A 27,382-nucleotide genomic window follows, 5' to 3' on the forward strand; every position below is an offset into this window, starting at 1 on the left:
CTTGCCATGCTACCAAGGGCCTGCACTATAGCCCTTATGTAACCACCACGGTTACCAGACTCAATAGGCTCTCCTTCCCCCTTTTTTCACCAGCGACAACCCCTGCCCACTTCGTCACAGAGGTTGCTTGGTTTGGGGTTACAAGGGCTAAGCGCAAATAACTCTGCTACCACAAAGCAGGTTACACCCCTGCACCATAACGGATTTGGGTGCGATCGCTCCTTGTTGCCCTGGAACTAATCCTCACGCCCAAATAGCAGCAAGCCAGTGAAGTCCAGGCTATGAACCTGGATGATCCGGCAGGGCCGAGCGGAGGGTACCCGGGGCACCTTCGACTAAGATCCTTGACAGCACTAAGTTCACAGGTAAGAACAGAATTTTTTTTTGAATCACTTCCCCCAATACGGGTTTTTTTTTATTGACACATTTATACATACATGGATTCAAAAAACAGTAATCAAAACCAGATACATTGGGTTAAAAACAGGTTTAAAAACATAAAAGTGGCAATGCAGTTGTTTCAAATACAAGAGTTCCACTCCCTCTGATACCATTTCTTTAAAACATGAGATTTAGCATTTTTGTCTAAAAGATAATAAATATAAAGCTGACTAAAAACAACGCCTAAAACGTCCTCGGGAGATAAAATGTCCTTCTTAAATAATAAAATGTTCCTGGCCCTCCAGAGCGCGTCCTTTATACAGTTGATGGCCTTCCATGCCATTGCGTGTTGCTTCCGGGAGCGGCTGCTGTATAGTCCATAGAAAACAGCGTCCTTTGTCAGTTCTCTGAGGTCCGCCATCTTCCTCAACAGCGGTAAGATCTTGTTCCATACTGTCTGTGCAAAAACGCAGTCCCATAGTAGATGTTCTGCTGTCTCATCATGTGGCAGCCCCTCGGACAGGCGGCGGACCTCGCGTAGCCCCTCCGGTATTGGAAAGCTCGGCATGGAAGGCACCCATGGACGCTGCTCCAGGCCAGGTCTTTCTGTGAGTTATAAAGGTATGGACCGTTAATAAAATTCCAAATGGTTAGACACTTCTCTTCATTAAAATTCTTAATCCCACAAGTAATCTCCCTCTGTCTCATTGCTTTAATTAATTTTTTACTGTTCTTTAGCTCTGTCACACTGTCTGCAATTTAAAAAGACTAACAATTTTATCATATATTAAATAATGTGGAGGCAGTGTAAAAGCATACAGTGAACTAAGATTAATCTCATACCACTTAAAACGCCTCATAAAAACCCCCTAGGTTATAACAGGCAAAATATGATAAAAAGTTGTCTTTAAAAAGAGTGTTAAAACCGTAACAAAAATGCTTAATTAAATGGAACCTGGGAATATCGGGGAAGTCCTTCCCTCCCCTCTTCTTCCCCCTTACCACCACTTCTCTCTCTAAATTCTCCGCCCGCGACCCCCAAAAGAAAGTAAAACAGGCTTTGTTGATTTTCCTTAAAAGCACTGTAGGGGGAGTGAAGACAATACTTAAATACAATAAAATCGGTAAAATCACCATCTTCAGTATTAAAACTTTCCCTTCCATTGTTAATTTCCTCAGGTTCCACATACAGAATTTCTTATTTACCTTGTCAGCCACTGCATTCCAACTGTTAAGACCGTCATTGGACCCACTGAAGAAGACTCCTAAAATGGTGATTGCATCAGAGGTAGACACGGGAACATCAGTAAAATCCTCCAACATTTAAAATACTACTCTTATTTAAATTAACTTTGAAGCCGGAGGCACAGCAATAAAAATCCAGTTGTTTTAGAGTACGATGAATTGAAGGGGTGTCCCTGCAGAATATTGCCACGTCATCCATGTACCCCACTGCTTTCGCCTCTAGCCCCCCTCCACCGGGGAGGGGGACTCCTCTGATGACTTTGTCTTTTCTTAAGGTACATAAAAATGGTTCTAGGGCACATATGAAAAGCAGTGGGGACAAGGGACACCCCTGTTTTACCCCCAAATTTAAAACTACTTCCCGTGTCTTAAAACCATTCACTAAAATACGGCTGGTGCAGTTATTATAAAACATTGTAAGAGACAATAAAAAACCTTCCGGTATCCCCATCCTCTCTAAGACTTTGGATAGATAAGTGGGACACCCTGTCAAAAGCCTTTTCAAAATCAAGGGATAAAATGGCTAGCTGATTTTTCTTGGCCTTAGCGTTTTCTATAATATTGCGGATTAAAACCAGGCTGTCCCACACATTCCGCCCTGGGATGGCGCAGACCTGATTTGTGTGTATGATCTCGTGCGCCACTGCCTTTAAGCGGTTTGCACATACTTTTGCTAAAATTTTGTAATCCGTATTAAGTAGGGTGATTGGCTGCCAGTTTTTTAAGTCTGCCTTTTCTCCCTTCTTGTTCGGGGTCTTCAAAGTCACAGCCAGAAAATTGCTCTTCGTCATCACCAGCGCCACGGTGGGCTTTACAGTCCCTGTATGTGTGGTCCGTTTTCTGACAGAAGTTGCATTTTCTAGGGAGAGGACAGTATTTAAAATCATGATGGGGGCTACCACAGTTCCGGCACTTACTATTACACTAGTTCGGTCGATGTCCGTATTTGCCGCACTTCCTGCAGAAGTCCGGCATCCCGTTGTAAAAGAAGTCGCCGTTCGCAGTGCCAAGCCTGAAGCGCGCTGGTGGTAGGATTGGTCTGTCATTCACATCCCTCCAGATCCCAGCTATATATTTTCGCTTGCAGGTCCATACATTGCATATATTTTGGATTTTTCCTTCTGGCTCCACATCATCAAAAAAATAGCGAACAAAGGTGTCTGCTTCTACATCTGAAATGAATGAGGAATAAATTTTAACAGTAAGTACCTCCTTATTATCCATATGTTTTTTTAGGATAATACCCTGCTTAGCAAGGTCCTGATGTATGGCCTTAGCGAAGGCCGCCTTATATACATAATTGTCTCTTATGGTTACGTCGTAATCCCCACGTTTGGGGTAGTCTTGGACTGCTAAGAGCAGGAACGATGGCACCCCAATAAGTTTCTCAACAATGTGCTCTATTACGAATTTTACATTGTTGCGCTTGTCCGCACTATTGAGACAGATTCTCAGAGTGTTTTTGAGCCTTGCCCACTCGGGCACAGACCCCATTTCCGCCATCTTGATATTGCGGTTTGCTGAACGCTCCGCTGCGTTCTCACTCAACTCGCTCACTGTCTCAAGGACTAGAGTAGAGTACTCCTGGGGGGACCCCCTCTCGTTTCCCCAGGGACTAGGCTTCCCCCCCCCCCCAATAGCAGCAGGCTATAAACCCGGGCTATAAACCTGGGCAATCCCACCAGGCCGAGGGGGAGGGTACCCAAGGGAACCTAAAGCTTTGGCTAGTCTCAGATAACACTGCCACTGAGAAGACATTTTTTTTATTTTTTATCGAAGGCCTCAAACAGTACCAACGTAAACACCAAGTGAACGAAAAAAGTGGGGTGCCACTAAAAAAAAAACGTGCCCAGGATGCTATCAGTCAAAAACGTACCCTTACCCTCCCCAAAAGGAGAGAGGGGGGGTTCCCGACTAACTCTCCCCCACAAGGTCCAAAAGGAGCCGTGCGGAGTCGAGTACCAGTGGGCTAACAGCCGAAGCCGAAAGCCCTCAACTGCCCTTTTCCCCTTGGGGCTGCCACCACCCAGGGCACTACGAGCTGACCTTAGTCCGGTTTCACCTAGGGCTGCCACCACCAAGGTTACTCCCGGACCCAGACCAATAGACCTGCGTCCCCCCCAGCCAAAACCAGTGGCGGAACCGATTACTAACTGCGTCCCCCGGCAACATGCCCAAAGTGGTTCTCTCATTCCTACCTCCACAGATTTCGGTCTACTCCCGCCTTTACCCCATGGACCTCAGGCGGTTTCACGTAGGTTCTGCTTCTGATAAGAACAGATTTTTTTATTTTTTTTTACTTTATCATCAAAAATATAATAAAACAAGTGAACATTTAACGTAAACGTACAGCCATACATCGAAATCAGGCAGACGGTATATGCTAAAGTATAATAAGAATGGTACAGTCTAAGCAAAGCAAAGATATATGCAAGAAACGGTCAAAAGGTATGTGCTAAAATGTAGAGAGGAGAGGTATATGCAAGGCAGAGACATAGGCATATGCAAAGAACAGTAACAAACGATATATGCAGGATAGGAAAACAAGGAACTCAGAACAAAGTGTTCCACAGATGAAAGTTCCAAGCAGCGTTGGCACTTTACGGCCTAGCCGCTTGACGTCTAGTAAATAGTACACATAAAGGTCTGAAAGGGCTAACTTGACACAGTCTCTTTTAGAAATTAAGTCTCTTTGAAAAAGCAGGATATTTCGGACCGACTATAAGGCTTGTTTCAGAGAGTTCAGGAAAGTCCAACACACCCTTTCTTTATCAGATGGTAAGTCCATGAACATGCCGTATACAACAACATTATAGTCCAGCCGGCGCAACCCCGTAGTGAACTTCAAAAGCTCACCTGCTGACTTCCAAACGGTCTGCGCATAACCACAGTTCCATAGTAGGTGAAGCAAAGTCTCCTCACCGCCACATCTGGGGCACAAGGAAGTGTTACTAAGCCTCCTTGCGTGCTGGAAAGCGCATGTGGGTAGGGCTCCATGCACGATCAATCATGCTAAGTCCTTGAGGCCATTGGCCAGGTAAGGAGCAGACGTTCTGGACCAAATTTTTTGGCAATTTGAATAGGAAAAACGATCAACAGGAACCGTGTCCAAGTCTGAAAGTTTTTTCGACATGCGTTTCAGACTCCGTAGAATGTCAGGGCACCTGTCCTTTAGTCCGTATGAAACAATAATCCTTTGGAGAAAGGTATAATGAGTGGGGCAGGACAACACGGCTGGGGACGTCAGGGGGAGTTTCAGCCAACCATTTTTCCGGAAGACATGGCCCACTGCATACCTTAAGAAATGTGACCATGAAATGTCCAAGTCCATAGCCCGGAAGATTAATGAAAAGAGGTTGACTGACAGAATGTGCTTCAAGTTCGGAACTCCCTTTCCACCCTTATCCATCGATTTGTAACAGACCTCTTGACAAATCTTTTCATAGCTAGAACCCCAGAAGAACTTAAAAAGCATCCTCTGGAGTTTCTTAAGGGTAGCCTCCGTCGGTGGATACACCATGTTCAGATACAGGAGCAGGGACAGCAGAACAGACTTGATAACTAATTTCCTACCTTCGAAGGATAGGTTACGCAGCCGCCAGAAGTCCACTCGTTTCTGTACTTTGGACTTGACGATGTCCCAGCTAGTGGCACCGTCATTCGCAGCACTGAAGTACACACCTAAGATTTTAACTTCTGCGCTGGGCGGGGGCAACATGGTAAGGTCTGCATCATTCCATAGCCCTAGCGTAAGACGGTCAGTTTTGTCCATGTTGAGACGAAACCCGGAAGCCGTGCAAAAATGCAATGTGGTCTGTAGAGCTCTCCTCAGGGATGTCTCTGAGTCGCACAAAATCGACACATCGTCCATATATGCCTTGACCTTTACCGGCACCCCCCGGTACAAACAAAATGGGGCTCAGCGGACAGCCTTGCATAACACCAGAGCACAGGGGGACCGCTGCCGACAGAGAACCATTAATTATGATCCTGCTATAAGTTTCTTTATACAACAAGGAAAGGACCTTCAGAAAAGGAGTTGGCAGGCCCATGGAATCCAGAACCAGCTGGAGGGTATACCATGTTCAAGTAGAGGAGCAGGGGGAGCAGAACCGATTTGATAATCAACTTCCTACCCTCAAGGGAGAGTTTTCGTAACCGCCAGAAGTCCACACGTTTCTGCACTTTGGACCTCACTATGTCCCAACTGGTGGCACCATAATTTGCTGTGCTAAAGTAGACTCCCAAGATCTTAACTTCTGCGCTGGGTGGAGGCAACATAGTAAGGTCAGCATTTTTCCACCGACCCAGTGTGAGGCGGTCAGACTTTTCCATATTGAGGCAAAACCCCGAAGCTGTGCAGAAATACGAAGTAGTCTGGAGGGCCCTTCTCAGGGACGCCTCAGAGTCACACAGGATTGACACATCATCCATATACGCTTTGACCTTCACCGGCACCCCCCGGTTCCCGGGGACTGGTACACCTTAGATCAAAGCGTCACTTCTGATGCTGCAAAGCAAAGGTTCTAGTGCACAAATAAACAGGATGGGGCTGAGCGGACAGCCTTGCTTTACCCCAGAGCACAAGGGGACCGCATCAGATAGAGAGCCATTGATCAGGATCCTGCTATAAGTATCTGTATACAGTCTGAAAAATAGGCAGCATTCGAGCTTGGTGTGCTCCCACCAAGCCATCAGGCAAGGGAAGAGGTGTTGGCGCCCCCGCAGCTTGTCATAGAGGCGGTGGAAAGCAGTGCGAACCTTCACGTCCTCCAGCAATTGGACGTTGAGTTTCCAGATCCCAGGTCCTTTCTGAGAAGAGCCAAGACGCAAGGTTGCGATTAGCCACCTGTGATCGGAAAAGACACAGTCCTTCAAAACAAAAGAATCAGGTCTGAAACTGGAAGAGACGAGGATGTAATCAATCCTAGACTGGTAACGTGAACTTCTCCAGGTGTATTCCGGACTGGCAGGGGAAAAGAACTTTCCAACATCGCTGAAAACAGAGGTTTAACCTCGTAATCTCTGAAGTGAGGGTGTCCCCTCTCCGCCTCCTCCCGCAATAACTGGTAAACTCTCAGGCAATAGTTTTCCGTGAAAAAAGAAACGTCCACAGAGCGACTGCTCTTAAGAAAGTCTTGTATACAAAACACATAAATCAGATCCACCTGCGCTGCTTTCAACAATAAATTCTCCACAATGTGGTCTAAGGCCATCTCACTTGGAACATTCAGCTTAGTACAAATTTTTTATTTTTTTTTTAGAAAATCAGCTCAGACCGATAACGCCCGTTATACCTTACAAAAGTAAGGTATCAGTCTCCATCATAGCCGAAAATCATCCATAATTATACTTTTTATTCAGGGAATTACAACTTAATTCAGTCAATACATAACACAGAAGAAAAACAGGCCTTTGTCAGCCAGTCGCGCCATTTCATGCGCTTCCAGACCCCTTCAGCGTCCAGACCGTTTCGTCTATCTACTAAATAATAAAAATTAAATTTGTCCATAATCATATTAATGCAGTCATCTTCACTCACATCCTCCTGACGATACACATACAAGTTCCTCACATCCCATAACACTTCTTTCACACAACACAACAATAACCACAACACTATCATTCACCCCACCCAGACTCACCAATCCGAACATGACAAACATAAAGGACATACACTCCACACCCGTTAGTTTTTTACACAGCTTATTTACCCTCATCCACACCGCTCGCGCTTTCTTACACCCCCACAACATGTGTTTTAAATCTTCATCGCCTCCACAACCTATGTAAGGGCACTGGGCAGATGGTGCCGGTCCCTTTCTGTATTGCACACTTCTCACCGGCACAATATTATGCGCAGCCATCCAGTTTAGAACACGCTGCCTATTCCTAGGCCCAGGCTTCTCCACTTCATGCCACGCCTTTTTCACCTTCTCAGCATTCAACCCGTCAATTGGGCACATGACCTGCGTACCACAATGTTTTTTGACCAATTTTTTATTTTTGGCGCAAGCATCCTTCCCTAGCGCACGCAACCCACGTTCCATCATAAATTTTTCCATTTTTAAATACCATGGCGCACTGACAAACGCAACCGGTCTGCTTGCATCCCCCGTCCACCATCCCATTCTCCTCAAACAAGACCCAGACAAATATCGGACCATGCACCCCACTTTCGTTTGTCTTTCGACCAAACTCAGCCAAAAAAACATCAGGTTCGTTCCTATAAAAATCCTGAGGTCTGGGAAGCCCTGTCCCCCCAGTTTCCTATCCCTATATAAGATGTCCCTCCTCGCCTTTTCTATCGCACTCCCCCAGAAAAAATGCACAGTACCCTTATTAATTTACTGACCACCCTTTCATTAGGCGGAAAAACGAGCGTGGCATACAAAATTATAGGGAGTATCACGCTCTTAATTACCAGTAGCCTCCCTCTGTACGTGAGGTCCCTTAACCTCCATAATCCCAACTTTTTCCCAATCTTACTTCCTACTTCCTCCCAGGTTTTACGCCCTTTTAATTCAGGGTCAAACCTCACCCCCAAAATTTTAATGTTCTCCCCTGCGTCTTTTAAATTATCATCTACTATCTGACGGGGGAAAAAAAAAACCTTATACTCAGATTTATCCCAGTTGACTTTAAAACACGATACCAGACAGAACACATTCACCAACAATCTCACCCTCACATATCACACTCCGACTCACAAAACACGCACACGTCATCCATATATCCACGCACCTTCATTCTCTTCCCACCACATCCAGGCACCAGAAATCCTTTCACAACCTTATCCTTCCTAATCATGCATAACAGCGGTTCAATCACACAACAAAAAAGCATCGGGCTTAATGGGCACCCCTGACGTACTCCAGACAGAACCTCAAACTCTTCCGTTAGGACCCCATTCACACTCACCCTACTACATGCACCTTCATACAGCCCACGCAACAGCTTCACGAACCCACTCAGAACCCCATCCTCTCCAACACTTTAAACAAGAACGCATGCGCCATCCTATCAAATGCTTTCTCGAAATCTAAAGAAAGCACAATCAGCCCCTTCTTTCTCTCCCGACAATCATACAGTAAATCACGCACCCCAATCACGCTCTCATGTATTCTTCTCTCGGGCACCGCGCACACTTGCTCCTCTTCTAACACACACCCAATCACCTCTCTCATTCTGTTCGCTAACAGTTTTGCAAATAATTTATAGTCGCAGTTTAGAAGGGATATTGGGCGCCAATTTTTTAAAGATTCTTTGTCTCCCTTCTTATAAAGCAATACAATCAGCCCTTCTTTCATCCTGTCAGGCATTCTCTCACCCGCAAACAACCGCTTCATTACCTCACACACATCCTCACCAATCACATCCCAGTACTTCACATAGAACTCATTCACCAACCCATCCACACCCGGACTTTTATTCCTATTCAACTTTCGTACCACATTCAAAATTTCATCATCAGTCAAACTATCAAGCATACCCGCAGCCATCTCCTCAGGCACTCGCATATCCAATGCATCTAACACCTCCTCACTCGCCCCTTGTTCACACTGCTTTCTCTCATACAACTTTTTGTAGAATCCATGCACCACACCCACCACGTCCCTTCCATTCACCTTTCTCATGCTCTCATCATGCAATCCCTCAATCAGCCTTTTCCCATTCTTCAGTTTTTTAAAGAAAAAATCTGTACATTTCTCACCTTTCTCATATATTTTAACTCTTGATCTAAAAATCACAGACCTCCCCTTTTCCCACATACACTCATCCAGCTCCTTTTTCGCACTCTGTATTAAATGGCCAACATTATACCCATACTTTCTTTTAATTCTTTTTAGAAATCCCAGCCTATAGCTGATGCGCCTTAGTTGCGCCTTTTTGAAACCGGCCTTTAACACACCGGCTTTTTTGAAGAACCCCGCCACCTCCCCCTTCACCCACACCCACCAATCAAAATAATTTGTAAAGTGTCCTTTCTTTCCCCGCCACCTTCATACATTCTAATGAATTTATTCTTAACCCATTCATCCTCAAGCAACCTTGCATTCAGCCTCCATACACCCCTCCCATACACAACCTCCCCCAAAGTGAAAACCCCCTTCATGCACTCATGGTCCGAGAACCCCATTCTTACTTGAGACACATTCACACTAGAAAACAAATTCCCTGAATAGAAATAAAAATCAATCCTAGACGAAACGGTCAGAATAATAAGTATGCGGCGCTGGTTTGGCCACCACCGCATCTTTTAAATTAAAGTTTGCCAAAATTCTTTTTAATAATTGACCTGAGGCATCTATTCTGGTCTCACCAGACCCTGCTCTATCATTTTTATCAATTATTGTGTTCAGATCGCCACACAATATTGTGGGTGTCCCCCCAGTTAGATGTAATTTTAATTTTTCAAAAAGCCCTATTCTTGCATTTTTATCTGCGTGAGCGTAAATATTTATTAACTTTATTCTATACCCATAGAAGTCAAAATTAAAAATAATACACCTCCCTTTTTCCACCTCATAAAACGAACCAGCCTTTATGTTGGGATTCTTCACCAATATCCCTACCCCGTCATTTTTATTTTCTAGAGAATACGACCAGTAGGAGTCCCCCTCCCACTCTCTCTTGTCCGGGGTTCTGGTCAGGCCACACTCCTGCAAACAAAAAATATCCCCACCTTCTTGGGATAATGATTCAAATATGGCAGCTCTCCTGTTTTTATTGTCAAACCGCCTGACATTCTGGGATATCAGCCTTAGAGGTACCCCCATGCTATGAAAAGTGGAAAAAGAAAGAAAGCATAATATTTATGCACTTATGCATCACGCATGACTTTATAGCATAACAAAACATTTCATTTCTTAAACTGGGTCATCTTTGCCCACTGCTCCACCGATCCCTCCTCCAAGTACCGCGACTCCATTGGGGAACCCGCCTGGGCGATCTGGCTCTCCTCCGGAGTTGGACTCAGCATTTCAAAGGGGTTCGGGGCTACGGGAATATCCATATACTGGCCCGACACCTCAGGTAAGTCCTTGCTCATACTTTCACTTTTCGTTTTTTTCCTCTTTCTCCTCCTTCCCCCTTTCCAGACTTACATCCAGCCTTTTTATCTCTTTTCCCCTCATTCCGCAACCTTTCTTGAAAGCGGAATGGTACACCCCCGCCATTGACTCAATGTCCTGCGGTTTCACTTTTTCCATCTTAGTTGCCACTTTGCGCGCCACATCAGGAAAGGACGCCTCCGAGATGTACTGTGAGGCGGTCACCTCCCCTATTGGGCTCAAGGGACCTTGTATTGGACTCATCCCCGCCGGCACAGTAGCCCATGACACGCTAGGCATGTCTCCAGACGCGGTTTCTGGCACCACGTACATTTCAGCATCACTGCCCTCTTCGGACATACCAATTTCTGCCTCTGCAGCAGCCCCGGCAGTAGGCGCATCAGCTGGGACTCCAGGTGACCTTTGCTCCTCCGCTGTCTGCTGACCAGCCGCCAGAGCAGCCCTCCGCAGCACCTCAACCGCAGCCGCACTGACACCTTCTGTGTCTCGCTCCAGCTCCGCGGTTATTTCACCATCTCTGGTACGTTCAGCTCCGGGCACATCGCCCCGCTTTGGCTCCGCCCCATCTCTCGCTAGTTCTGCTCTCTGAGCAGCAGAAGGCTCGGCTGCGGGCACGCCTCCTGGCTCCGCCCCCTGGACCGCCTCTCCCTCCGCCGCCGCTACAGACTCCTTTCTAGCCCTGACAGCAGGCTCGGCTGTAGGAGCGCTTTTTGCTGTCACATCACCAGGCTCCTCTGCTCCTTCCATACTTTCAGATACGGCTCCGGCCAAGGCATCGGGCTGGGCAGTGGACACGCCTCCTGGCGCCGCCCCCTGGATCGCCTTCACCCCGACCTCCTTTCCTCCGCTCTTTTTAGATTTCTTTCGAGCAGGTAGCCCCTCCTCCCGAGCCGCCCCTGGGACCTGTGGGGCCGCCTCCTGTGAAGGGACAGACGTATCTTCAGACCCCAACAGCTGTTCAACATCCCTTAGGGCAACGGAGCTTTCATCCCACTCCAGGCGCTCAGGCTCAGGCAGACCTTCAAACCCCAAGAAGTTTGCAGCAGCTACTGGGTCAGAGGGGCCAGTGGCCGCCACATCAGCATAAGACCGCCCTCTTGCTGGTCTCTGTTCCTCCTCCTCCTCTCCCCAATCACCATCAACTCCCGCCTGCAGGCCGCTTATAGCAGCTTCTGTCGCCCTGGGGCAGTTCCTGACAACATGGGCGCTGGAGCTGCAGATATCGCACTTTCGCTTGCTGTTGCACCCAGCCGCCGCATGCCCCGTTTCTCCACAGTTGCGGCATCTCATTTCGTTCTGGCATTCATCCTGGGTGTGGCCATACTCCCCACACCTCCGGCAATAGGAGGGCATGCCAGAATAGTACAGATACCCTCTATTACCACCTAGCGAGAAATTAGCCGGGGGGGTTTTAACTCCTCCAACCCCCGTAGGGTCTTCCCTCAGAGTACACCAATAGCGCACATGTCCATTGAAGACTCGCCACTTGTTCCTATTGGGGACCCCTTCCCTCACCTTTTTACTGTATCTCCCCAGGAAGGCTTTGACCGTATTCACTGGGGTGTACGGGTTGTACATGCACACCGTCAACATTTTTTCCGCCACAGAAAACAAGGGTTTAACTTCATAGTCCCGAAAGTGGGGGTGCCCCCTCTCCTCCGCCTCCCGTAGTAGCTGATACACTCTTAAACAATAGTCCTCCGTAAAAAAAGACACATCAACTGAGCGACTGCTCCTCAAAAAGTCCTGAATGCAGAAAACATAAATTAAATCCACCTGTGCTTGCTTCAGCAGTAAGTTCTCCACTATGTGGTCTAACGCCATCTCATTGGGTACATTCACCTTGGTGCAAATGAAACAAATCGTAAATCTCTTACTTTCCATAACTCCTGGTATAATCGTGCCCGGTGGCACTACTTACGGCTTCCTGGTGAGGATCCGCAGTGAAGCAGGGGGGGTCCCCTACTCGAAGTATCTCCCTTGGCTTGGTTCACTCCTCTCTGACCGGCAATCCGTCATCACGCCAGGTCTGCACCAAAAGGTGAACAGGGTGATAGCCAACGGGTTTGGCATCACAGTAGGGCCCACGGCCCCACCTCTACACTTCTCAGCACATCGCTGTCTGCTTGGTACATTTTTGTCGTCATCGAAGCAAGTCCAAAAAATGCTAGACGGAGAAAATTTCTGAAACCGTACGAAGAATGTTCCTCTTGTACAGCGAAACAGATCAAATCCAGTCACCACTACTGTCACTCAGCGATGCACAGCGCTTGCTGCAAATCTGCATAAACCCTGCCTGCATGTCAGTCTGTCTCCAGAGCAAGCAGGCAGCCACAAGAGGGCAACAAGCACTGTGAAATAAGAAGAGGAGGAAAGAAAAAAAATAAATTAAATTTGAAAAAAAAAGGAAAAATGACAAAAAATTCTTGAAAGAAAAAAAAAATTAAATAAAAAAGAAGAACTCTCATGTAATTCTTCTTATTTGTTGCAAGACATTGAAATGCCAGCAAGCAGCACAAGGAAAGAATAAGTTTTTTTCTATTTTTCAACTGAATTAGGAGGGGTGCACCGGTCCTGGAGATACTGCAATAGTAATAGTATAGTATAGTAATATATAATAATAGTAATAGTATAGTAACATATAATAGTAATTTTTTTTTTTTTTTTAGAAAATTATATCAGCTCAAACAGAACGCAGCCCGTAAAACGAGCGCACTGCCGTCATCATTATAATTTTCACCGAATTCTTTTATTTAACCACAGAGTTTTACAATTATAAATACACTTTATCTGGTCCAGTCCCTCCATTTGAGCCTTTTCCAGACTCCTTCTGCATCTTGCCCTTTGTACTGGTCCAGCAAATAAAAGAAATTAATTTTATCCAAACACATCCCTATCCAGTCATCCACATTCAGGTCCCACTCATGCCTAAAAGTATAAAGATTCCTTGCATTCCAAATTGTCTCACGCGCACAACATAAAACTAACCACAACACCCTGTCATTCACACCACCCAAGCTCACCATCCCAAATAGTACAAAAAGAAAAGTTTTACATTCAATACCCAACAGCCCTTTAAACAACCCATTCATCCTCCCCCAGAAAGCCTTTGCCCTGCCACACCCCCACAGCAAGTGGCGCAGGTCCTCGTCACCGCCACATTCTCTATATGGGCACCGGGCGGACGGCGTTAACCCCTTGCGATGCAAAATGCTCCTTACAGGAACTGCGTCCTGTGCAGCCAACCAGGCCAGGTCACGCTGCTTGTTAGTTGGGCCATATCTGGATACTTCCTTCCATGCCTTTTTTGTTTTATCAGTATCCAGCCCACTTATTGGGCATAAATCTGTGGACCCGCACACTTTTTTCAATAACTTTTTGTTGCTAGCGCACACATTTTTTGCGTATATATTCAGGTGGTGTTTTTTGACAAAGCGCTCCAACTCCAGATACCAAGGCGCACAAGTGAATGCGATTGGTCTCCTCCCATCTTGGGTTAGCCACCCCAACCTCCTAACTACCGAGCCGCAGGAGTACCTGCAAAGCCCCCCTACTTTATTATTTTTATCCAAAAGTTTTAAATAAAAAACCAATAAATTAATTCCAATGAATACCCTTAAATCAGGAAATCCCAACCCACCCAAACTTTTATCCTTAAATAATATGTCCCTTTTCAACTTCTCAATCGCACCCCCCCAAAAGAAAACACACATGCTTCTTAACAATTTGTTGACAACCCTATTATTGGGTGGAAATACTATTGCAACGTATAATATGATTGGTAAGATCACACTTTTTAGAATGAGGATTTTCCCCGTAAAGGACAGGTCTCTTATCCTCCAGAGGCCCAGCTTGCGACTTACTTTGTTTCCCACCTCCTCCCAATTGACACTCCCCTTGAGCTCAGCGTCAAAATGGATCCCCAATATTTTGATGTTATCCCCCGAATTTTTTATCCCCTCCACCAAAATTTCCCTTTCGAAATAGAAAGGCTTAACCATTGATTTGTCCCAATTGATCTTAAACGCGGACACCACACAGAAACATTCAACCAACAGTCTCACCCTCCTTACATCACATTCAGTTTCACAGAACACACACACATCATCCATATAACCTCTCACTTTCATAACATTCCCACCACATCCAGGCACTAGAAACCCTTTCACCACCTTATCACTCCTAATCATACACAACAACGGCTCAATCACGCAACAAAACAACATAGGGCTCAGTGGGCAGCCCTGCCTCACACCAGACATCACACAAAAGCTTTCAGTTAAACACCCATTCACATTCACCACACTACATGCACCCTCATACAGTCCACGCAGCAAACTGACAAACTTACTCCCAAAACCCATCCTCTCCAACACCAAAAATAAAAAGTCATGCGACACCCTATCAAAAGCTTTATCGAAATCCAACGAAACCACAATAATCCCCTTCTTGCGTTCTTTACAGTCATACAACAAATCACGTACTCCAACCACACTTTCATGTATTCTCCTTTCAGGCACCGCACACACTTGATCCTCATTCAATACACATCCAACCACTTCACGCATCCTATTCGCTAGCAACTTCGCAAACAACTTATAATCGCTATTCAGCAGCGAAATGGGGCGCCAGTTTTTAAGTTGGCTTTTATCCCCTTTTTTGTACAACAACACAATCAGACCCACTTTCATTACATCAGGCATTCTTTCACCACAAAACAACTTTTTCATCACTTCACACACGTCTGCACCAATCACCCCCCAATACTCCATGTAAAACTCATTCGCCAAACCATCCATACCCGGACATTTATTCTTGTTCAACTTTCTCACCACACCTTCAATCTCACTGTCAGTCAACTCCTCAATCAACCCTTCAGCCAACTCCCCAGGCACACCCGTTCGCATTGCATTCAGCACATCCTCACTTGCACCCAATTCACACTGTTTCCTGTCATACAGCTTTCTATAAAAGTCATGCACCACATTCAGCACACCCACACCACTCACCTTTCCCAGCCGCTCGTCAGTCAACTCCTCAATCACTCTTTTGTCACCTCTTACCTTTTTAAAGAAAAAGTTAGAGCATTTTTCACCCTTTTCATAATTTTCAACTCTTGACCTGAATATAATATTTTTTCCCTTATCCACCAGGGCACCATCCAGTTTTTCCCTGGTGTCTTTAATTTGTTGCTCCACGTTGTGACCCATATTTTTCATTTTCAATAAATAGTCAAGTCTAATACCATACTGTTTTTGAATCCACCTTCTTTTTGAGGCCTGTAAGCGACCTATTTTTTTGAAGAACTCCCCCACCATCCCCTTCACCCACACCCACCATTCAAATAAATTCAAAAAAACCCCTTTCATTCCCCTCCACCTCTCATACTTTCTTATAAATAAATTTTTAACCCATTCATCCCTTAACATACTAACATTCATACGCCACACACCCCTCCCATACACAACATCACCCAGTGTAAATTCACCCTTCATACATACGTGATCCGAATACCCTTTTCTTTCATACTTCACATTCACCTTACTTATTAAATTTCCCGTGTAGAAAAAAAAGTCAATCCTAGATGACACCGCCCCCCTGTCAGAAAAATATGTGTGCGGTGCTGGTTTTTGCGTGACCGCGTCTTTTAAACCAAAGATCCCCAATAACTTCTTGAGGACTTGGCCCGAGGCATCCATTCTATCCTCAGTGGTTCCTGCCCTGCCCCCCCTTTCAACAATGGCGTTGAAATCGCCGCCCAGGATTGTGGGGATACCCCCCACCAAATTAAATTTTAATTTTTCAAAGAGCGCAATCCGCGCGTTTTTCTCTACTGGCGCGTATACACTAATAACTTTGAACACAAAACCCACAAAATCACAAATTAAACATATAACCCTCCCAACTTCAATAACAGAAAAGGAAATAACTTTTAAATTAGGATTAACTACTAATGCGCCCACCCCGTCATTCCGATTCATGTCAGAGTGGGACCAGAAGGATTCTCCCCCCCATTCACTCTTTTTTGGGGTCCCCGAAAGGCAACACTCTTGTACTAGTATTAAGTCACCTCCCTCCTGTGCAAGGTTTTCTAGTACCGCAGCCCTCCTGTATTTTGATCCAATGCTTCTCACATTGTGAGAAATGATTTTCAGAGGAACCCCCATCATAATTTAGGAAAGAATGTTATGTACCATAATATTTGACCCATATTATGTGCCTATTCACACTCTTAAATGACACACAACAAAAAAACAGAAAAAAAACATTCTCATGTTGGATCACCCTGATACTGGGTAATCTTCCCCAGTTCGGACACCTGAGCGTCCTCCAGGTAGCTCTCTGCCACCGGCGACCCTGATATCAGCAGAGGGCTGACGTCCCCCCGGGGACTTTGCACGTCAAAAGGGTTGGCAATGGTGGGCACCTCCGGACCCACCCTTACACTTCCAGGGTCCAGTCTTGGGCATTTGCTGGCACGGCCTCTGCACGCGTTGCTCCTCCCTTTTCCCTCATTTGTTTTCACCCCGGCCATTCCGGCCCCTCCAGGCTCTGGGGACGATGTCATGTCCATTATCACCTGGGATTCTGAGGTGTCACACATGCTCATCGGGCTGAGCACTTCTCCAATTTGCAAACTGGCGGACATTTCTGCCCAGTCAGTAGGGGCACCAGGCCGTTCCCCCGACGGGGTCTCAGGGACCTCTGCCACTGCCGCTTCCAAAGCCGCCATAGCGTCCGCAGTGACAAATGACTGACCCTCCGGCTCTTTCGCCGGCTCCACCTCCAGCACTTTGGGTGCCGCCTTCCCCTTACGCTTGGCTTTCGGCCCTGCTGCTGGCTCCGCCTCTGGGACCGCCACAGGAGCCTGCCCCCTGGGCTGCGCGACCACCGCGCCAGATGTTCCCGGCTCTGTAAGCATATCAGATATCCCCTGGAGCGCCAGGGCCTCATCGTCCAGTTCCGGGAAATCCGGGGTCTCCACTGCCAACCCGCTCCTTACCCGGACAGCCGCGGCATATGTTTTGGGAGCGGCCTCCGGAACAAAGACGTCCACGCCCTCCGCCAGTCCTGCCACGACATCCTCGTTGGTTTTAGGGCATTTGCGAACGGTGTGCGTTGCTGACCCACAGATGTCACACCGTCTGCCCGCAGGGCAGGACCCCGCCACGTGGCCGCTTTCTCCGCAGTTGCGGCATCGCACCGGACTGGTGCAGTTTTCCTTGATATGGCCATAGTCGCCACACTGCCTACAGTATTCCGGCATCCCCTGGTAGAATAAGTAGCCCCCATTTCCACCTACGGAGAAGTTCGCAGGGGGGTGTTTTACGCCCCCTATCCCTTGGGGGTCCCCTCTCAGCGTGCAGCGATACTTCGCAAAGCCATCATAAATTTTATATTTGTTCCTGGCCACATTCACAGGTTTTACTTTGGAACAGTACCGGCCCAGGAAAGCTTTAACAATCTCAACTGGCACAAATGGGTTGTACAACATAACAGTGATGAGCTTGTCCCCTTGAGAAAATAGAGGCTTCATGATAATGTCCCGAAAATGGGGGCTGTTGTCCTTAGCAATCAACCTTTGGTAAATCTTTAAACAATATGGCTCGTAGTAGAAAGAAACATCAATGCTTTTCATGCTCTTAATGAAATTCTGGATACAAAACACTTGTTCCAAGTCAACTTCTGATAGTCCCAGCAGGATTTTTTCTACCACATGTTCAAGAGCTAATTCAGGCACAACATACTCCTTCGTAAAGGTGAATCTAATTGTGAACCTTCTGTATTCCATTTTCTATTCAAATGTGCCCAAGGCACTACTTGCGTTTTTGAAGCGTGTGTAGATGTAGGGGCGAGCCCCCTACTCCGTTGATCCTCCCTCCGGTATTACGATCCGCCCTCCGCTCCAGTCACCCGGCATCCCCTCTGGTGTGTGAGGTCTGCACCAAAAGGTGAACAGGGTGATAGCCAACGGGTTTGGCATCACAGTAGGGCCCACGGCCCCACCTCTACACTTCTCAGTACATCGCTGTCTGCTTGGTACATTTTTGTCGTCATCGAAGCAAGTCCAAAAAATGCTAGACGGAGAGAATTTCCGAAACCGTACGAAGAATGTTCCTCTTGTATAGCGAAACAGATCAAATCCAGTTGCCACTACTGTCACTCAGCGATGCACAGCGCTTGCTGCAAATCTGCATAAACCCTGCCTGCATGTCAGTCTGTCTCCGGAGCAAGCAGGCAGCCACAAGAGGGCAACAAGCACTGCGAAATAAGAAGAGGAGGAAACAAAAAAAATAAATTAAATTTGAAAAAAAAAAGGAAAAATGACAAATTCTTGAAAGAAAAAAAAAATTAAATAAAAAAGAACTCTCATGTAATTCTTCTTATTTGTTGCAAGACATTGAAATGCCAGCAAGCAGCACAAGGAAAGAATAAGTTTTTTTCTATTTTTCAACTGAATTAGGAGGGGTGCACCGGTCCTGGAGATACTGCAATAGTAATAGTATAGTATAGTAAGATATAATAATAGTAATTTTTTTTTTTTTTTTTTTTTTTTTAAACAAGTCAGCTCAGACCAATAACACTCAATGTACCTCATAAAATGAGGCATCAGTCTCCATCATTGCTGAATGTGCATATAATAATCTTTATTATTTCAGGGGGTTACAACTTAAATAAGTCAGTACATGTTGCAAAAGAAACGCAAGCTTTTATTCCAGCCAGTCACGCCATTTCAGGCGTTTCCAAACCCCCTCGGCATCTAGACCGTTTCGTCCGTCAACTAAGTAGTAGAAGTTTAGTTTGTCCAAAATCATATTTATGCAATCATCCACACTCACATCTTCTTGCCGGTACACATACAAGTTCCTCACATCCCACAGCACCTCTTTCACGCAACACAACAACAACCACAATACTCTATCATTCACACCTCCCACACTCACTAGTCCGAACAAGACAAACATAAAAGACACGCACTCCACACCAGCCAATTTCTTACACAACTTGTTTACCTTTGTCCATACTGCTCGTGCTTTCATGCATCCCCACAGCATGTGCTTTAGGTCTTCATTCCCACCACACCCCGCATAAGGGCACTGGGCGGACGGCACCAGACCCTTTCTGTACTGCACACTTCTTACTGGTACGATGTTATGTGCAGCCATCCAATTCAAGTCGCGTTGCCTATTTCTAGGCCCAGGTTTCTCCACCTCATACCACGCTTTTTTGATTTTCTCCGCGTTCAGCCCATCGATCGAGCACATGATCCGAACACTGCAATGTTGTTTTACCAGTTTTTTATTTTTGGCACACGCGTCTTTTCCAAGCACGCACAAACCACGTTCTGCCATAAATTTCTCCACACCCAGATACCATGGCGCGCTCACAAAGGCGACAGGCCTACTCGCATCCCCTGTCCACCATCCCATCCTTCTCAGACAGGATCCGGACAAGTATCGCACCATGTAACCCACTTTCGTCTGCCTTTCAACCATATGTAACCAAAAGAACATCAAATTTGTCCCTATAAAGACCCTAAGGTCAGGAAAACCTTGTCCGCCCAGTTTTCTGTCCCTGTATAAAACATCCCTCCTCGCCTTCTCTATTGCACTCCCCCAGAAGAAGATACATAGAACCCTTATAAGTTTGCTAACCACTCTGTCACTCGGCGGGAAAACTAATGCCGCGTACAGAATTATCGGGAGTATTACACTTTTGACTACTAGCAACCTCCCCCTGTACGTGAGATCTCTCAGCCGCCATAACCCCAATTTTTTCCCTATTCTACCTCCAATCTCCTCCCACGTTTTACGCCCCTTTAATTCGGGGTCGAACCTCACTCCCAGTATTTTGATATCCTCCCCTGCATCTTTTAAGTCATCATCCGCTATCCGGCTAGGAAAAAAGAAACCCTTGTACTCGGATTTCTCCCAATTAACCTTAAAGCACGAAACCAAACAAAACACATTCACCAACAATCTTACCCTCCTCACATCACTTTCAGACTCACAAAACACGCACACGTCATCCATATATCCACGCACCTTCATTCTTTTCCCACCACTTCCAGGCACCAAAAACCCTTTCACAACCTTATCCTTCCGAATCATACATAACAATGGCTCAATCACGCAACAAAAAAGCATCGGACTTAACGGACACCCCTGACGTACACCCGACAAAACCTCAAACTCTTCCGTTAGGACCCCATTCACACTCACCCGACTACATGCACCCACATACAGTCCACGCAACAACTCCACAAAACCATTCGGAAACCCCATTCTCTCCAAGACATCAAACAAAAACCCATGCGCCACCCTATCAAATGCCTTCTCAAAGTCCAGAGAAAGCACAACCACACCCTTCTTTCTTTCCTTGCAATCATACAATAAGTCACGCACGCCAATCACGCTCTCATGTATCCTTCTCCCAGGCACCGCACACACTTGGTCCTCCTCTAACACACACCCAATCACCTCTCTCATTCTATTTGCTAATATTTTTGCGAATAGCTTGTAATCACTATTCAGAAGGGAAATTGGTCGCCAATTTTTTAAAAGTTCTTTATCACCCTTCTTGTAAAGCAACACAACCAAACCCTCTTTCATCCTGTCAGGCATTCTCTCACCCGCAAACAACCGCTTCATTAACTCACACACATCCTCACCAATCACGTCCCAATACTTAACATAAAATTCATTCACCAACCCATCCACACCCGGACTTTTATTTCTATTCAACTTCCGCACCACATTCAGAATTTCTCCATCAGTCAAACCATCAAGCATTCCTCCAGCCAAATCCTCTGGCACACGCATATCCAACACATCCAACACATCCCCACTCGCCCCTTGTTCACACTGTTTTCTCTCATACAGTTTTTTATAGAATTCATGCACCACACCCACCACATTCTTACCATTCACCCTTCTCATGTTCTCATCAAACAACCCCTCAATCAACCTCTTCCCATTCTTCAATTTTTTAAAGAAAAAGTCAGTACACTTCTCACCCTTTTCGTATATTTTTACTCTTGATCTGAAGATCACAGACTTGCCTTTTTCCAGCATGCACTCATCCAACTCTTTTTTAGCGCTCCGTATTAGATGATCCACATTATACCCGTATTTCCTTTTAATCCTCTTTAGAAAAACCAGCCTGTAGCTGATGCGCCTTAACTGCGCTTTTTTAAAACCGGCCTTTGCCGCACCGGCTTTTTTAAAGAACCCCGCCACCTCCCCCTTCACCCACACCCACCAATCAAAATAATTTTTAAAGTGTCCTTTCTTTCCCCGCCACCTCGCATACATCCTAATAAATTTGTTCTTAATCCATTCATCCACAAGCAACCTTGCATTCAACCTCCATACACCCCTCCCATACACAACATCCCCCAAAGTGAACACCCCCTTCATGCACTCATGGTCCGAAAACCCCATTCTTACCTGAGACACATTCACACTAGAAAATAAGTTCCCCGAATAAAAATAAAAGTCAATTCTGGACGAAACGGTCCCTTTATCCGAATAGTATGTGTGTGGTGCTGGTTTGGCCACCACTGCATCTTTCAAATTGAAATTAACCAAAATTCTTTTAAGTAGCTGGCCAGAGGCATCTATTTTAGACTCCCCCGATCCAGCTCTGTCATTTTTGTCTATTATTGTATTTAAGTCACCGCATACTATTATGGGCATTCCCCCAGTTAAATGCAGTTTTAATTTATCAAAGAGCTCCATTCTAGCTTTTTTGTCCGCATGGGCATAGACGTTTACAAGTTTTATTTTGTACCCAAAAAAATCAAAAATAAAAATAACGCACCTCCCTTTTTCCACTTCGTGAAATGAGACAGCTTTTATATTGGGACTTTTTACCAGTATCCCAACCCCATCATTTTTGTTCTCTAGGGAGTATGACCAATAGGAGTCACCCTCCCACTCCCTCTTATCCGGGGTTCTAGTTAGCCCACATTCTTGTAAACAAAATATATCCCCACCTTCCTGGGATAGCAATTCCAATATGGTTGCCCTCCTATTTTTGTTATCAAAACGCCTGACGTTCTGTGATATTACCCTAAGAGGCACCCCCATACTGTAAGAAGTGGGAGAGGAAAAGAAACATAATATTTATGCATTTGCAGCGTAACAACAGACAATTCACTTCTTAAATTGAGTCATCATAGCCCACTGCTCCACCGACCCCTCTTCCAAATACCTCGACTCCATTGGGGAACCCGCCTGAGCGATCTGGCTCTCCTCCGGAGTCGGGCTAAGCATCTCAAACGGGTTCGGGGCTATAGGGATGTCCATGTACTGGCCCGACACCCCCGGCAGCTCTTTACTCGTGCCTTCACCTTTGGTCTTTTTCCTCTCTTTCTCCTCCTTCCTCTTTTCCAGACTTATGTCCAGCCGTTTCACTTCTTTACCCCGCATCCCGCGGCCTTTTTTGGACACAGTGTGGTACACCCCCGCCATGGACTCAATGTCCTTCGCTTTTATTTTCTCCGTCCTGGCTACTACTTTACGTGCCACGTCAGGAGAGGACGCCTCCGAGATATATTGCGAGGCTGTCACCTCCCCTAACGGGCTCAGGGGACCCTGGATTGGGCTCATCCCCACCGGCACAGTGACCCATGTTGTACTGGGTCTGTCTCCAGATGCAGTTTCAGGTACCGTATACATCTCGGCATCACTGCCCTCTTCAGACAAAGCGGTTTCTGCATCCGCGGCAGTCCCGGCAGCGGGCGCATCAGCCGGGGCCTCAGATGACTTTTGCCCCACCGTTGTCTGCTGACCCGCCGCCTGAACAGCTCTCCGTAACACCTCCACCGCAGCCGCACTGACACTTTCCGTGTCGCGCTCCACTTCTGCGGTTTTTTCGGCTCCGGGCGCATCATTCCGCTCAGGCTCCGCCCCCTCTCTCACACGTTCTGCTTTCAGAGCAGCAGAAGGTTCGGCTACGGGCACGCCTCCTGGCTCCGCCCCCTGGACCGCCTCTCCCTCCGCCGCCGCTACAGGTTCGCTCCCAGCTCTAACAACAGGCTCGGCTGGAGGAGCGCTTTGCACTGCTACGTCGGCGGGCTCCTCTATTCCTGCCATACTTGCAGCTACGGATCCGGCCAGGGCACCGGGCTGGGCAGTGGGCACACCTCCAGGCGCCGCCCCCTGGACCGCCTTCTCCCCGTCCTTCTCCGTTCCTCTGCTCTTTTTGGTTTTCTTACGGGCAGGTAGCCCCTCCTCCCGAACCGCCTCTGGGACCTGTGGGGCCGCCTCCTGTGAAGGAATAGACATATCTTCGCCCAACAACTCCTCAACGCCCCTTAGGGCAACAGCGTCTTCGTCCCAGTCCAAGCGCTCAGGCTCAGGCATACCCTCGAAGCCCAGGAAATTTGTAGTAATCACCGGGTCAGAGGGGCCAGCGGCCGTCACGTCGGCATAGGACCGCCCCCTGGCCGGCCTCTGCTCCTCCTCCGCTCTCCGGTCATCATCATCGTCAATACCCGCCTGTAAACCGTGTATGGCGGCTTCTGTCGCCTTGGGGCAGTTCCTAACCACATGGGCACTGGAGCCGCAGATGTCACATTTCCGCTTACTATTACACCCCGCTGCAGCGTGCCCCGTTTCCCCACAGTTACGACATCTCATGTCATTTTTACACTCTTCCTGGGTATGGCCGTACTCCCCACACCTTCGGCAATAAGAGGGCATGCCAGAGTAATATAAGTATCCTCGGTTGCCACCTAGAGAGAAATTGGCTGGAGGGGTCTTGACTCCTCCAACCCCCGTGGGATCCTCCCTCAGGGTGCACCAGTATCTTACATGTCCATTAAACACTCTCCATTTATTTCTGTTGGGGACCCCTCCCCTCACCTTCTTGCTGTACCTCCCCAGAAAGGCCTTCACCGTGTTTACTGGGGTATACGGATTATACATGCATACAGTTAACATCTTCTCCGCCACAGAGAATAACGGCTTTACTTCGTAATCCCGAAAATGGGGATGTCCCCTCTCCTCCGCCTCCCGTAACAACTGATATACCCTTAGGCAATAGTCCTCCGTAAAGAACGAGACATCCACAGAACGGCTGCTCTTTAAGAAGTCCTGGATGCAAAACACATAGCTTAAGTCCACCTGAGCTTGCTTCAATAACAGGTTTTCCACAATGTGGTCCAACGCCAGCTCACAGGGCACATTCAACTTAGTGCACAGAAATCGAATAGTAAATCTTTTACCTTCCATAATTCTTGATGTAATCGTGCCCGATGGCACAACTCACGGCCTCCTGGTGTGGATCCGCAGTGATGTAGGGTGGGGTCCCCTACTCGCAGTATCTCCCTTTCTTTGGCTCAATCCTCTCCGATCGACGCTCAGTCATCCCGTGTGAGGTCTGCACCAAAAGGTGAACAGGGTGATAGCCAACGGGTTTGGCATCACAGTAGGGCCCACGGCCCCACCTCTACACTTCTCAGCACATCGCTGTCTGCTTGGTACATTTTTGTCGTCATCGAAGCAAGTCCAAAAAATGCTAGACGGAGAGAATTTCCGAAACCGTACGAAGAATGTTCCTCTTGTATAGCGAAACAGATCAAATCCAGTTGCCACTACTGTCACTCAGCGATGCACAGCGCTTGCTGCAAATCTGCATAAACCCTGCCTGCATGTCAGTCTGTCTCCGGAGCAAGCAGGCAGCCACAAGAGGGCAACAAGCACTGCGAAATAAGAAGAGGAGGAAACAAAAAAAATAAATTAAATTTGAAAAAAAAAAGGAAAAATGACAAATTCTTGAAAGAAAAAAAAAATTAAATAAAAAAGAACTCTCATGTAATTCTTCTTATTTGTTGCAAGACATTGAAATGCCAGCAAGCAGCACAAGGAAAGAATAAGTTTTTTTCTATTTTTCAACTGAATTAGGAGGGGTGCACCGGTCCTGGAGATACTGCAATAGTAATAGTATAGTATAGTAAGATATAATAATAGTAATAGTATAGTATATAGAAGTAAAGCTTCTCCAATCCCATCCTGATAGCCTCTTCTGTTGCGATCTCCTCCTTATGAAATACATACAAGTTATGGTTGTTCCAAATAATTTCTTTACACCGGTAAGGAATATCCAGAACACTCTTCTCCTCACATCGTCCGCACTCACCAGCCCGTACATCACTATTTGACATGTCAGACCATTCACCCCTGTTAGATCCCTGCACACCCCTCCCAGCCTCCTCCACAACCATGCATAGTCACACCCCAGCACAGATGCTCCAGACTCTCCTCATTGCCACATCTTTCTCTTGGACATTTAGGACTCAAATTTAACCCCCTCCTGTATTGCACACTCCGCACCGGTAACACATTATGCGCCGTCATCCATAACAAATCATTCTGTGTCATATTTACTTACTCTCTTCCATACTTCTCCTGTTTCAGAGGAAGACAATCCGATCATCGGGGACATCACTTGGTTATGACAAATTTTTTACACTTTTTTTACCCGCTATAAATTCCCCCCATTCCCACATCCTGCAGATGGAATCGGTTTATAAATTTCTCTACATACAAATACCCCTTAGGACAATCGGAGGTATACGGCCTTCCATGAAAGTCCAGCTGCCATTGCAGCCTCTTAGTGACTGGACCTGACAGGGATCTGGTGAGACAATTGGCCATCGTGGTTTACTGCAGACTTAATACAAAGCTCCGTAAATAGATGAGCCCAATAAATACAAACAGATCCGGGAACTCCAGAGCACCCAGCTTTCTTGTTTTACAAAAGATCTCCCTCCTCGCCTTCTCTACTGCGCTGCCCCAGAAAAACACATCTAATACCCGGCAAGTCTTCTTTGTCCACCATCATTCGGTGGGAAACTGTTAGGATTGGGTCCCGCAGGGTCCACTCTCAGCACACAGCGCCACCTGCGGGTCAATTTAACCCTCGCCCTCAGCCTCATGTAGTGAGGTGTCTGGAGTGTAAGTCCAGATTTTGGCCCACTGAGCATGCTCAGGCCTATTGGAGTCGCTCACAGGCTAAGTGCCACTTCTTGCCTACTGAGCATGAGCAGTGAGGTCATAGCCACCGCCCTGTTGGGCGGGGACTCCCCTTTAAAAAGTGTGAGCCGACGCCCGCCCGGGCTCACACTTTGTATCAGAAAGACTGAAAAACCGAATGACAGTAGTTGCAGGGAAAGGCTCCAGTGCCCAGGCAGGGTTCCAGACTAGGCCTCGGTGTGGGGTTCCTCTGCTGTTATCTGGGTGCTGGGTAGTTAGGACCGGTAAATCCTGAATTTCTGTCAGCTCTACACCAAGGCTAGGAGCAGTAGAGACTGTTCCAGCCTGTAGAGTTGCAGCAGGTTGGTCTCAGGAGATAGCCTTACTGCACTGTCAAACTTCAGTCTTAAACTCCTAGCTGTTGCAGGAACATTTGTGTTGCTGACCAGGGGTGACGTTAACCCTTGGCGGCCTTGTTACTTCTGCAGTACAGGTGCACCTGGCCAGTGAGTATAACTGGCAGGTTTTAGTTGCACCCTGTTCACATTGGGAGCTGCACCGTCGCATCCGCTCAGTGAACTTAACTGGCGTTTGTGTGTTGCTCCTTGTGCATACTGTGCTGTACTGCCATATTGTTGCGCTCAGGCAGACGGCCGCCCATCATAGGGCCTGTGGACCTTGCTGCAGTGCCTTGCAGCC

Source organism: Leptodactylus fuscus, chromosome 6 (assembly GCF_031893055.1).
Source record: "Leptodactylus fuscus isolate aLepFus1 chromosome 6, aLepFus1.hap2, whole genome shotgun sequence".
In the NCBI taxonomy this organism is placed as follows: Eukaryota; Metazoa; Chordata; class Amphibia; order Anura; family Leptodactylidae; genus Leptodactylus; species Leptodactylus fuscus.